Raw genomic sequence first — 9,902 nt, 5'->3', positions numbered from 1 at the left:
TTATGGACTATGCAGTACTTTCACTTAGGTTCCAATCTTAAGACACAAAGACATGCTGCTGCAAACTTAACAAGTAATTGGGTTTATTTGATAATGCTTAAGGAGATAGAGAAGTATGAATTAAAATAATGTACATATGCATATGATCTAGTGAATAAACATAGAACAAAGAAAGGGTAGAAGTAGACAAAGAAAGAAAGAAAGATACATCACCAACCAGGCAAGCTCCAATCCCTGACAACACTGGAGAGACTTTAAAAGAAACAGCAATCAGGGTCCTGATTGGGAACACCAACAGAGATGGGCATCCCCATCTCTGAAATGAAGATATCTATGTAAAACTCAGGAAAACAACCTCAGAACAAAGAGGGAGCTTGGCCAAAGCTCCAGATGCCTATTTTTTATGTATGTGTCCAAGGATAGGCCAGATCCTTGGACACACACACATTTCTTCAGGTAAGAGTTGTTCTGCCCAGGTAACATAGTTTGTTTATTCTTTGATATTCCATTCCCTTGGTGCTCCTGGTCACACATACTAACTTTAAATTACATCCCTTATGTCAGGTCAGAAGGCGGTCATATGAGAGGCTGGGGAGGATCTCCTCATTTTCCCTTACACCAGGTTAAGGAGAAAATATTACAAGCAGCCAGAAGAAACAGTTCAGGTATCCTGGAGCCACTGTCAGGATAACACAGCATTTAGAAGCTTCTACATTGAAGGATCGGAAGACTTGGAATATGATATTCCAGAGAGCAAAAAAGCTAGGATTACAGCCAAGAATTGGCTACCCAGAAAAACTGAGTATAATTCTTCAGGGAAAAAAAAGGGTGCTCAATGAAATAGAGGATTTTTAAGCATTCCTGGTGAAAAGACCAGAGCTGAATAGAAAATCTGACTTTCAAATATAAGACTTAAGAGAAGCATAAAAAGGAAACAGGAAAAGGAAATCATAAGGGACTTAATAAGGTTAAACTGTTTATTTTCCTATATGGGAAGATGATATTTTTAACTCATGAGAACTTTCTCATTATTGGTTGGTTGGTTGGTTGTTTTCCTTCATTCTTGAAGAGGACCAAAATGACTTCACTATGTTAGAGTCAAGTTATAATGTGTCCAACTGTGACTGATCAAACCAATACAAGCTCAGAAGGCTCTCCCACAGGTTGAACACAAATAGTCCATATGAACATTTGCAGTGGATTCTCTAAATTTGTGCATCTTGAGTTTCTTTTGAGCTACTGCAATTCTGCTTTGCTCACAGAGCACAGCACCGTCTTTGATGACGGCATGCAATGCTGGGGTGCTCCTGTGCCAATGCCTCCCATGTCACACAATCAATTCCAAAGTTTTTCAAAAAGATCTCGAGTGTCCTTGTAGTGATTCTTCTGACCACCATGTGAAAGCTTGCTTTGTGTGAGTTCTCCATAAAACAGTCTTTAAGGCAAACTTACATTGGGCAATCGAACAATGTGTCTAACCCTTTGGAGTTGCACTCTCTGCAATAGAGTTCGAATGCTTGGCAGTTCATCTAGAGAAAATACCCCAGTGTCTTGCCAGGTGATCTTCAGAATCTTCCAATACAATTCAAATGGAAGTGATTCAGTTTCCTGGCATGGCACTGGTATACTGTCCAGGTTTCGCAGGCATCCAACAGTGAAGTCGGCACGATGGCTCTGTAGACCAACAATTTGGTAGTCAGTCTAATATAAGGGTGGGGAACTTTGGGCCTCAAGACCACATGTGGCCCTCTATGTCTGCAAGTATGGCCCTTTGACTGAATCCAAACTTCACAGAACAAATCACCTTCATAAAAGGATTCGTTTTGTAAAACTTGGACTCAGTCAAAAGGCAGTACTTGAGGACTGAGAAGGCCACATGTGGCCTTAAGGCCACAGGTTCCCCATCCCTGGTCTAATACCTTTTCTCTCTCAATCTTTCCTTTGGAGCTTCCTAAACACTGAGCTAGCTCTGGAAATGTGTACATCAACTTCATTACTGGAAAGCATACTGCCAAGGTAAGTGAACTTATCCACGGTATTCAAACTTCTCCATTTCCTGTAACCAGTGATTCCACATATGGATGGTGTGGTCTTGGCTAGTGGAGTACCTATGTTTTCTTGGTGGTCTGGAACTGAACCTGCAATATCTTCAAGACATGCCTGTACTCAAAAAGCAGAATTGGCCAAATGGAAAGAGGTATAAAAAGGTCACTGAAGAAAATCATTCCTTAAAAATTAAAAGTTGGAGGGGCAGTTAGGTGGTGCAGTGGATAGAGCACCAGCCCTGAAGTCAGGAGGACCTGAGTTCAAAGCTGGCCTCAGACCAAACACTTGACACATACTAGCTGTGTGACCTTGGGCAAGTCACTTAACCCCTATTGCCTCACTAAAAAAAAAAAAGAAATTAAAAGTTGGGCACCTGGAAGCTGATGACTCTATGAGGCATCAAGAAACAATAAAAATGAAATTAAAAAAAGAAAAAAAAAGAAGAAAATGTGAAATATCTCATTGGAAAACCAACTGCTCTGGAGAACAGATTTGATGAGAGATGATTTAAGAATTTTTGGACTATTGGAAATCTTAAAAGATCAGAAGAAGATGTTGGCATCATAGTTCAAGAAATTATCAAGGAAAACTTTCCTGATGTCTTAGATCCAGAGGCTAGAATAGAAATTAAAAGAACCCACCAATCACTACCTGAAAGAGATTGCAAAATAAAAACTCCCAGGAATATTATAGCCTATATTATAACCCTAATTCCTGAACTTTCAGGGCAAAGAGAAAATACTACAAGCAGTCAGAAAGAAACCATCAAATATTATTGGAGGCACATTCAGGATCACACAAGCTTTAGCAGCTACCACATTAAAGGAGCAGAAGGCTTTGAGTATGATTTTTCTGGAAGGCAAAGGAGCTAGAATTACAATCAAGAATATTCTATCCAGCAAAACATTATAATCCTTAAGGGGGGAAAATGGATATTTAACAAAATAGAGGACTTTCAAGCATTCCCGATTGAAAAAATAAAAACCAGTTGAATAAAAAATTTGACTTTCTCAAATACAAACTCAAGAGAAGCACAAAAAAGTAAATAGGAAAGAGAAATCATAAGAGACTTAATATGTTTAAACTATTTATATTCCTATATGGGAATATAATACATTCAACTCCTATGAACTTTAGCATTATTAGGGGTCTGCATAGACAGAAGGCATGAATGTGAGTTGATCCTGTTGAAATTATCTTTTCCACCCCCCAAAAAAATGAAACAGTGAGAGAGAGGGATGTATGAGGAGAAGGATGAAGGGAGAGGTAAAATGGGGAAATTTTCTCACATAAGAGGGGAATGCAAGGAAGAGCTTTTGCCATAGAGAAGAAAATGGAGGGGGCAATGCTCAACTTCACTCTCATCAGAATTCGTTTAAAGGGAGAAGATTATCCACCACACTCAGGTATAGAAATCTATCTGACTCAATAGGAAAATAGAAGGGGTAGAGGGTGTCTTCAGGGAAGACCAGTACCACTGGTGTGAGGGCTGCTAAACACTTTTCAGGGCTGTGTTCCACCTTTGGTATCCACCTGATTCACTCACCTGATTCACTCAACTCTCACTTGTGGCTCCAAGAAGCCATGTGTAGCATGTGCAGCAGCCACACCCCAATAAACCATTTTTATATATGGGCTAAACCAGGTTGAGAGAAATTGAGGGGTATCAAACCCTTTGCTAAGTTAGGGGGGTGTCTATCCCAAGAATATAAAGACTGCCCTGGCTGAATGAGCAGATGAGAACACTTTGTTCCAACGGCCCAGAAAGCAGCTCAGAGAGGCACTGTGGAGCGCTTAGAACTTGATTAGACTTTGAAGAGGCTAAGAGCACCTACAGCATCCTGAGCCATCACCAGTTGTCTTGACTTTGTCTTGCTACTGGACTCCAATGACTCAGAATGAGGCTGATGACTTTGTGCAACTCTTTCTCACTTAAATACAATTCATCCATGACTCAAAAGACATCGCCCATACCATTTTACCATTTTTACCTGACTCAACGTCCTGTGGCAATAGGCTAGTGACAAAGGAGCAGGTGTAGATACACTGGGAGCTAAAGTCACAACTCTGCTCACAGGCAGCCCAGGCCATAGGGTCATCTTCTCACTGGACTGAAGCAGCAGTGAGATTCAGAAGCCCCAAGCTGATTCTATTCCAGCTGAGATTTACAAGGCAGGGGATCCATTGCACATACGAAAACTGAATGAAATTTTCCAGGTTACACAGCAAGAGCATATTATCCCCCAGGAGTTCAAGGACACCTCCATTGACCATCTCTATGAAGGTAAAGGAAATAGATTATCCTGTGACAATCACAGAGGGGTGTGTATGTGTGGGTGTGGGTGTGTGTGTGCGTGTTTTAGTCATTGCTGGCAAAATTCTTGCTTGAATCCTTCTTAATAGGCTGATCCTTCACCTGGAAGATGGTCATCTACCCAAAAGCCAGTATGGCTTCAGGAAAAGCTAAAAAGTGGTCAATATAGTGGTTGCTGCCTGACAACTCCAGGAGAAATGCTAGGAGCAGAACAGAGGTTTGTACACAACATTCGTCACTCTGACCTTTGATACTGTCCATCATGAGGGCTTGTGGAAAATTATGGCAAAATTTGGTTGCCTGGAGAAGTTTTATCAGTATTATACATCACTTTTATAATGGCATGCTTGCACAGGTTCTGGATAATGGATGATGCTCTCACACTTTCTCAGTAACCAATGGAGTGAAGCAGGGTTATGTGCTTGCTTTTTAGCATGATGTTTTCAGAAATATTGTCAGACCTTCAAAGAGGATGAAAATGGCATCAGGGTCAGCTACTACATTAATGGTAAATTATTTAACTTGAAAAGGCTACAAGCCAAGACAAAAGTGAAGGGAGAGTTGGTGCATATCTTTTTGTTTGCAGATGATTGTGCACTCAATGTGGCCTCTGAGGCCTAGATGCCTCAGTATGGATCATTTCTCTGCCACTTGTGCTCATTTTGTCCTAATAATTAACACCAAGAAAACAATTTCTCCACCAGACATCACTACACCATTCATACATGGAAGCAGTGGTTACAGCACATGGAAAAATATTGAATACTGTGGATAAAATTCACTTACCTTGGCAGTATACATCTGGAGATATATACATAGATAATGAGGTTGATGCACACATTGCCAGAGCTAGCTTGTATTTGGAAGGCTGCAAAGGAAAGTATGGGAGAGAAGAAGTATTAGAGTGACTACCAAACTGACACAAACTGACAATCTACAGAGCCATTGTAGTGACCTCAATGTTAAATGCCTGTGAAACCTGGACAGTATACCAGCGCCATGCCAGGAAACTGAATCACTCCCATATGAATTGTCTTAGGAAGATTCTGAACATCACCTGCCAAGATAAGGTACCAGATACTGAGGTTCTCTCTGTAGCTGAACTGCCAAGCATTCAGACTCTGCTTTAGAGGGTACAACACTGATGGGCTGTCCACATTGTTTGAATACCAAATATACACTTGCCAAAAAAGACTATTTTATGGAGAACACACAAGGCAGGCACTCAAATGGAAGTCAGAAGAAATTCAAGGACATTCTCAACCTCTCTGTGAAGAACTTTGGAATTGATTGTGTGACAGGGGAGACACTGGCCCAGGACCACTCAGCATGGCGTGTCCATTTCAAACAAGGCACTGTTCTCTATGAGTGAAGCAGAATTGCAGTAGTTCAAAAGAAACATGAGAAGCACAAATTTAGAGATATTTCCACTTCAAAAGTTCATGTAGACTGTTTTGTGCCAGACCTGTAGTAGATACTTCTGAGTTCATATTCATCTGATCAGTCACAGACATACTATTACCTTGATTCCAACATAGTGATGTCATTTTTGTCCTCTTTGGGAATGAAGGAAAACAACCAACCAATCAGGAGGGTAAAAGGATAAGAGTTATTGGGGGAAGGAATAAAATAGAGGGCCGATAAAAGAGAGGGTAATTAAGAGAAGTAAAAGTCAAAAGCAAAACAAACTTTTGAGGAGGGATAGTATAAAGAGAGAAGGATAAACATAAGAAAATAAGATGGAGGGAAATACCCAGTAATCATTACCATGAATGTGAATGGGATGAGCTCACCTATAAAAGTGAAGCAGCTAGCAGAACAGATTAGAAATCAGAACCCAACATTATGTTGTTTACAAGGGATACACCTGAAACAGAAAGACACACATAGTTCAAAATGAAGGGCTAGAGCAGAATCTATAATGCTTCAGCTGAAATAAAAAAGGCACGGGTAGTAATCATGATCTCAGACAAAGCAAAAGCAAAAATAGACCTAACTAAAAGAGATTATCAGGGAAACTACATTTTGCTACAAGCTACCATAGACAATGAAGTAATATCCAAAATGTTTTTAGCAAGTTTCTCTGATAAAGGTCTGATTTCTCAAACATATAGGGAACTGAGTCAAATTTATAAAAACAAGTGCCATTCCCCAATTGATAAATGGTCAAAGGATATGAACAGGTAGTTTTTAGAAGAAATCAAAGCTATTTATAGTCATATGAAAAAAAATGCTCTAAATCACTACTGATAAGAGAAATGCAAATTAAAACAACTCTAAGGTACCACCTCAAAAATAACAAATGCTGGAGGAGTTGAGGGAAAATAGGTATACTAATAAACTACTGGTTGATTTATGAATTAGTGCAATCATTCTGGAGAACAATTTGGAAATATGCCCAAAGGGTTATAAAACTGTGCATGCCCTTTGATCCAGTAATACCATTACTAGGTCTATACCCCAAAGACATCAAAGAAAAAGGAAAAAGACCTATATGTTCAAAAATGTTTATAGCAGCTCTCTTTGTGGTGGTAAAGAATTGGAAATTTGGGCTGCTGTCTCCCTTAAGGAGAAGAGGCTGGTGCATCACCCTGAATAAATGCCCTTGCTTGATTTGGAGACAGTCTGAATCTGAATTCTTTTGAGACAACACCATGACACATGCCTTGCACCTCAACAAGGTGACATGTCAGTGTTTGATGAAATGAGGTGAGGTAACCAAAACTTCTTCAAAGGAGGAGAGTAGAGAAGAATCCAAGAAATGGAGGACTACCAATGAGAATTCTCAAACATGTGACTGGGGTAATCTCCTTCAAGGATAGTCTTCTACAAATATTTAAATATTTACCCCTTGATTGGGCCCATGCATCACAAGTTTGTCAAAACTAGAATCAGGTATTTCGTATTTCTGACTTATGGAGGTGTTTTGAGTTTGAACTTAACCAACCAGCTATATCTTATTTGAAAGCTACACATCCAGAGCTGATAAAGCAGATTATTAAAAAATATTCAAACCACCTACAAGACGTCAATTTCAAGATGGACAGTAGCAAGGAATAAGCTGAAGCAACTTGTGATATTTTATCACAACTTTTAAATTGTTCTCTAAAAACACTTGGACTTATTTCTACGGCTTGACCAAACTTTATGGATTTGCCAAAGTCTCATTTTATCTCTACACTGACCATTGTGTTTGTAAATTCCAAATTATTGTCTTCACTTAAGATTTATAATACACCTGTAGATGATCCATCCCTCAAGATACTAGTGGCTAACAAAAGTGACATACTCAAATTGTTAAAAATGAGCAGTTGTCCTCATGTCTCTCCAGCAGGTATCCTTTGCATAGAACAATGTCATGGCTTACCCAAACTGGTCTTGAACTACCACCTCTTAAGTGATAAGCTGCTTCTCACTTTGTCTTCTGAGAAACATGTCAGATTAGAACACTTGTGTATTAATGTAGTCAGTGAAAATCCAGGACAGACACACTTTCATACCATTCAGAAGAGCAGCTGGGATGCTTTTGTCAGACATTCACCTAAAGTAAATTTAGTGATGTATTTTTTTTTATATGAAGAAGAATTTGACCCATTCTTTCATTATGAAATTCCTGCCACCCATCTCTACTTTGGCAGATGAGTAAGTAAAGAAGTGCTTGGCCATGTTGGAATGACATGCCCTCATTTAGTTGAATTAGTAGTGTGTGCTAGTGGATTAAGACCATTAAAATGAGGAGTTATTTCCCATTGCAGAAATGCAAAAATTTGTCAGCTATTGGACTAGGTGAATATGAAGTCTCTTGTAGTGCCTTTGTTGAGTTTGTGAAGTTGTATGATGGCCATCTGTCTCAACTATCCATTATGGAAGAAGTACTAATTCCTGAACAGAAGTATAGTTTGGAGCAAATTCACTGGGAATTATCAAAGCATCTTGGTAGAGTTTGGTTTCCAGACATGATGCCCACTTGCTAAAGATGTTATGCCAAAAGGCAATTTTAATAGCACCTTAAATTTGAGCATACTATATTGCAAAAAAGAAAAAAAGCTTATTTGGCATAGTTTTTTTTTTTCTTTTTTTTAGTTATTCCAAATATTTTAATTAGAGTTCTGTGCAAGGCATTTAAAACACCAGTTTGTGGGGGCAGCTAGGTGGTGCAGTGGATAGAGCACCGGCCCTGAAGTCAGGAGGACCTGAGTTCAAATATGGCCTCAGACCAAACACTTGACAGTTACTAGCTGTGTGACCCTGGGCAAGTCACTTAACCTCAATTGCCTAAAAAAATAAATAAATAAAAATAAAACACCAGTTTGTGAGGATAAACTCTGTTGGAGAGAGAGAATACAGAGTGCAGGTAGCCACAGAGCTGAGGAATTTTCTTGATTTGGGGCAGGATCTGAGAGTCCACTGTTATCTAATCAGCCTTGCGCTGCTCCATAATCTCGTATTTCTCTTTTTCTGTGTCAAAAATCTCTCCTTCTTGGTGTCTAGGCTTACGGAGCCTCTTCTTCTTGAAGTAAGCATCAGTAAGATGATTTAGAATTTTTACACCTGAAAGGTTAACCCTGGTAGAGGTGGCAATGACAAATTTCTGACGGGTCCTTCTCAGAGGAACACGGTTGATGGTCGGTCAGAGGTCCAATCACCGGTAGCAAGCCACTGGCCAGCTGCTTCAGGAAAACCCCTCTCTTGCCCCTGTGGCAGCCAGTGAGCATGATCAGAATCGTGCCCGGGACGATGCTAGATCGAAGTCTCCTCACGTGCTGGCTCAAGGGCTTCTTGCCATGATTTAGCAGCTTGCTAGGCACATCCTCAGTAGGGTAATACCTCGGCATCTTGCGAATCTTTACCACACTGAGTTCCTCCGTTCTTATCACCACCAACTGGCTTGGAGATAGTAGCAGGCACCTTCTCTTTCCTTTTCCTTTCAATCCGGGTTTTTGGTGCAGCTTGTACATGGTTCCCCTGGAATACATTGCTGACCGAGAGTATCAACCCATCCCTCGGGCCAGGACTGGGTTCCGACTTGCAGTACTTTCGGCTACCTTTTCAGCCACATCTTCCTTCTTGTTTCTCTCCTTTTTTTCCTTTCTGACCTTCTTTTCCTTTGGTTCTTTTGGGGTTTTTTGGTCTGCCATCTTGAGAGAAGGGAAAGAGCTGGCATAGTTTTAATATAATTATATGACCTTGTGGCATAGACATTTGATATTTGTAGTCAGTGACTAATAAACAGGCTTAAATATTGATTGTAATGTGGAAGACCCATCGGCCAGGTTTGGTCAGAAAAAAGTCTGTTTCTCTACCCCAGCAGCAATCAGATAGAAGTAGAAATATCAGGTAGTAGAAAAATTCAGTTAGAATAATCAACAGTTGTAAAGTTTAAACATGTTAAGTCTGAGAAATTTGTTTACTAAATATTATGAAATCCAAGAAGTAGTAATAGATTTTCAAAAATGTTTTGTTCCCTGTGCAGTTTTTTAAAATGTAAATTTGACAATTTCTAGGGTCTTCATACACCTGTTTGTTATCAGGTGTCATATAT

At 39.7% G+C, this 9,902-nt stretch overlaps 2 pseudogenes; one reads left to right on the top strand and one right to left on the bottom strand.

The window, feature by feature from the left end:
• The first annotated feature begins 7,059 nt into the window (after nucleotides 1–7,059).
• LOC114039819 lies at nucleotides 7,060–8,334 on the top strand (annotated as a pseudogene).
• A 34-nt stretch (nucleotides 8,335–8,368) lies between these two features.
• LOC114039818 lies at nucleotides 8,369–9,498 on the bottom strand (annotated as a pseudogene).
• Nucleotides 9,499–9,902: the final 404 nt, after the last annotated feature.

The sequence above is a fragment of the Vombatus ursinus genome, unplaced genomic scaffold, assembly GCF_900497805.2.
Source record: "Vombatus ursinus unplaced genomic scaffold, bare-nosed wombat genome assembly UNPS02012319.1, whole genome shotgun sequence".
In the NCBI taxonomy this organism is placed as follows: Eukaryota; Metazoa; Chordata; class Mammalia; order Diprotodontia; family Vombatidae; genus Vombatus; species Vombatus ursinus.
Note: the sequence above shows the minus strand (reverse complement) of the source record. Positions and strands in the feature narration are given on the sequence as shown.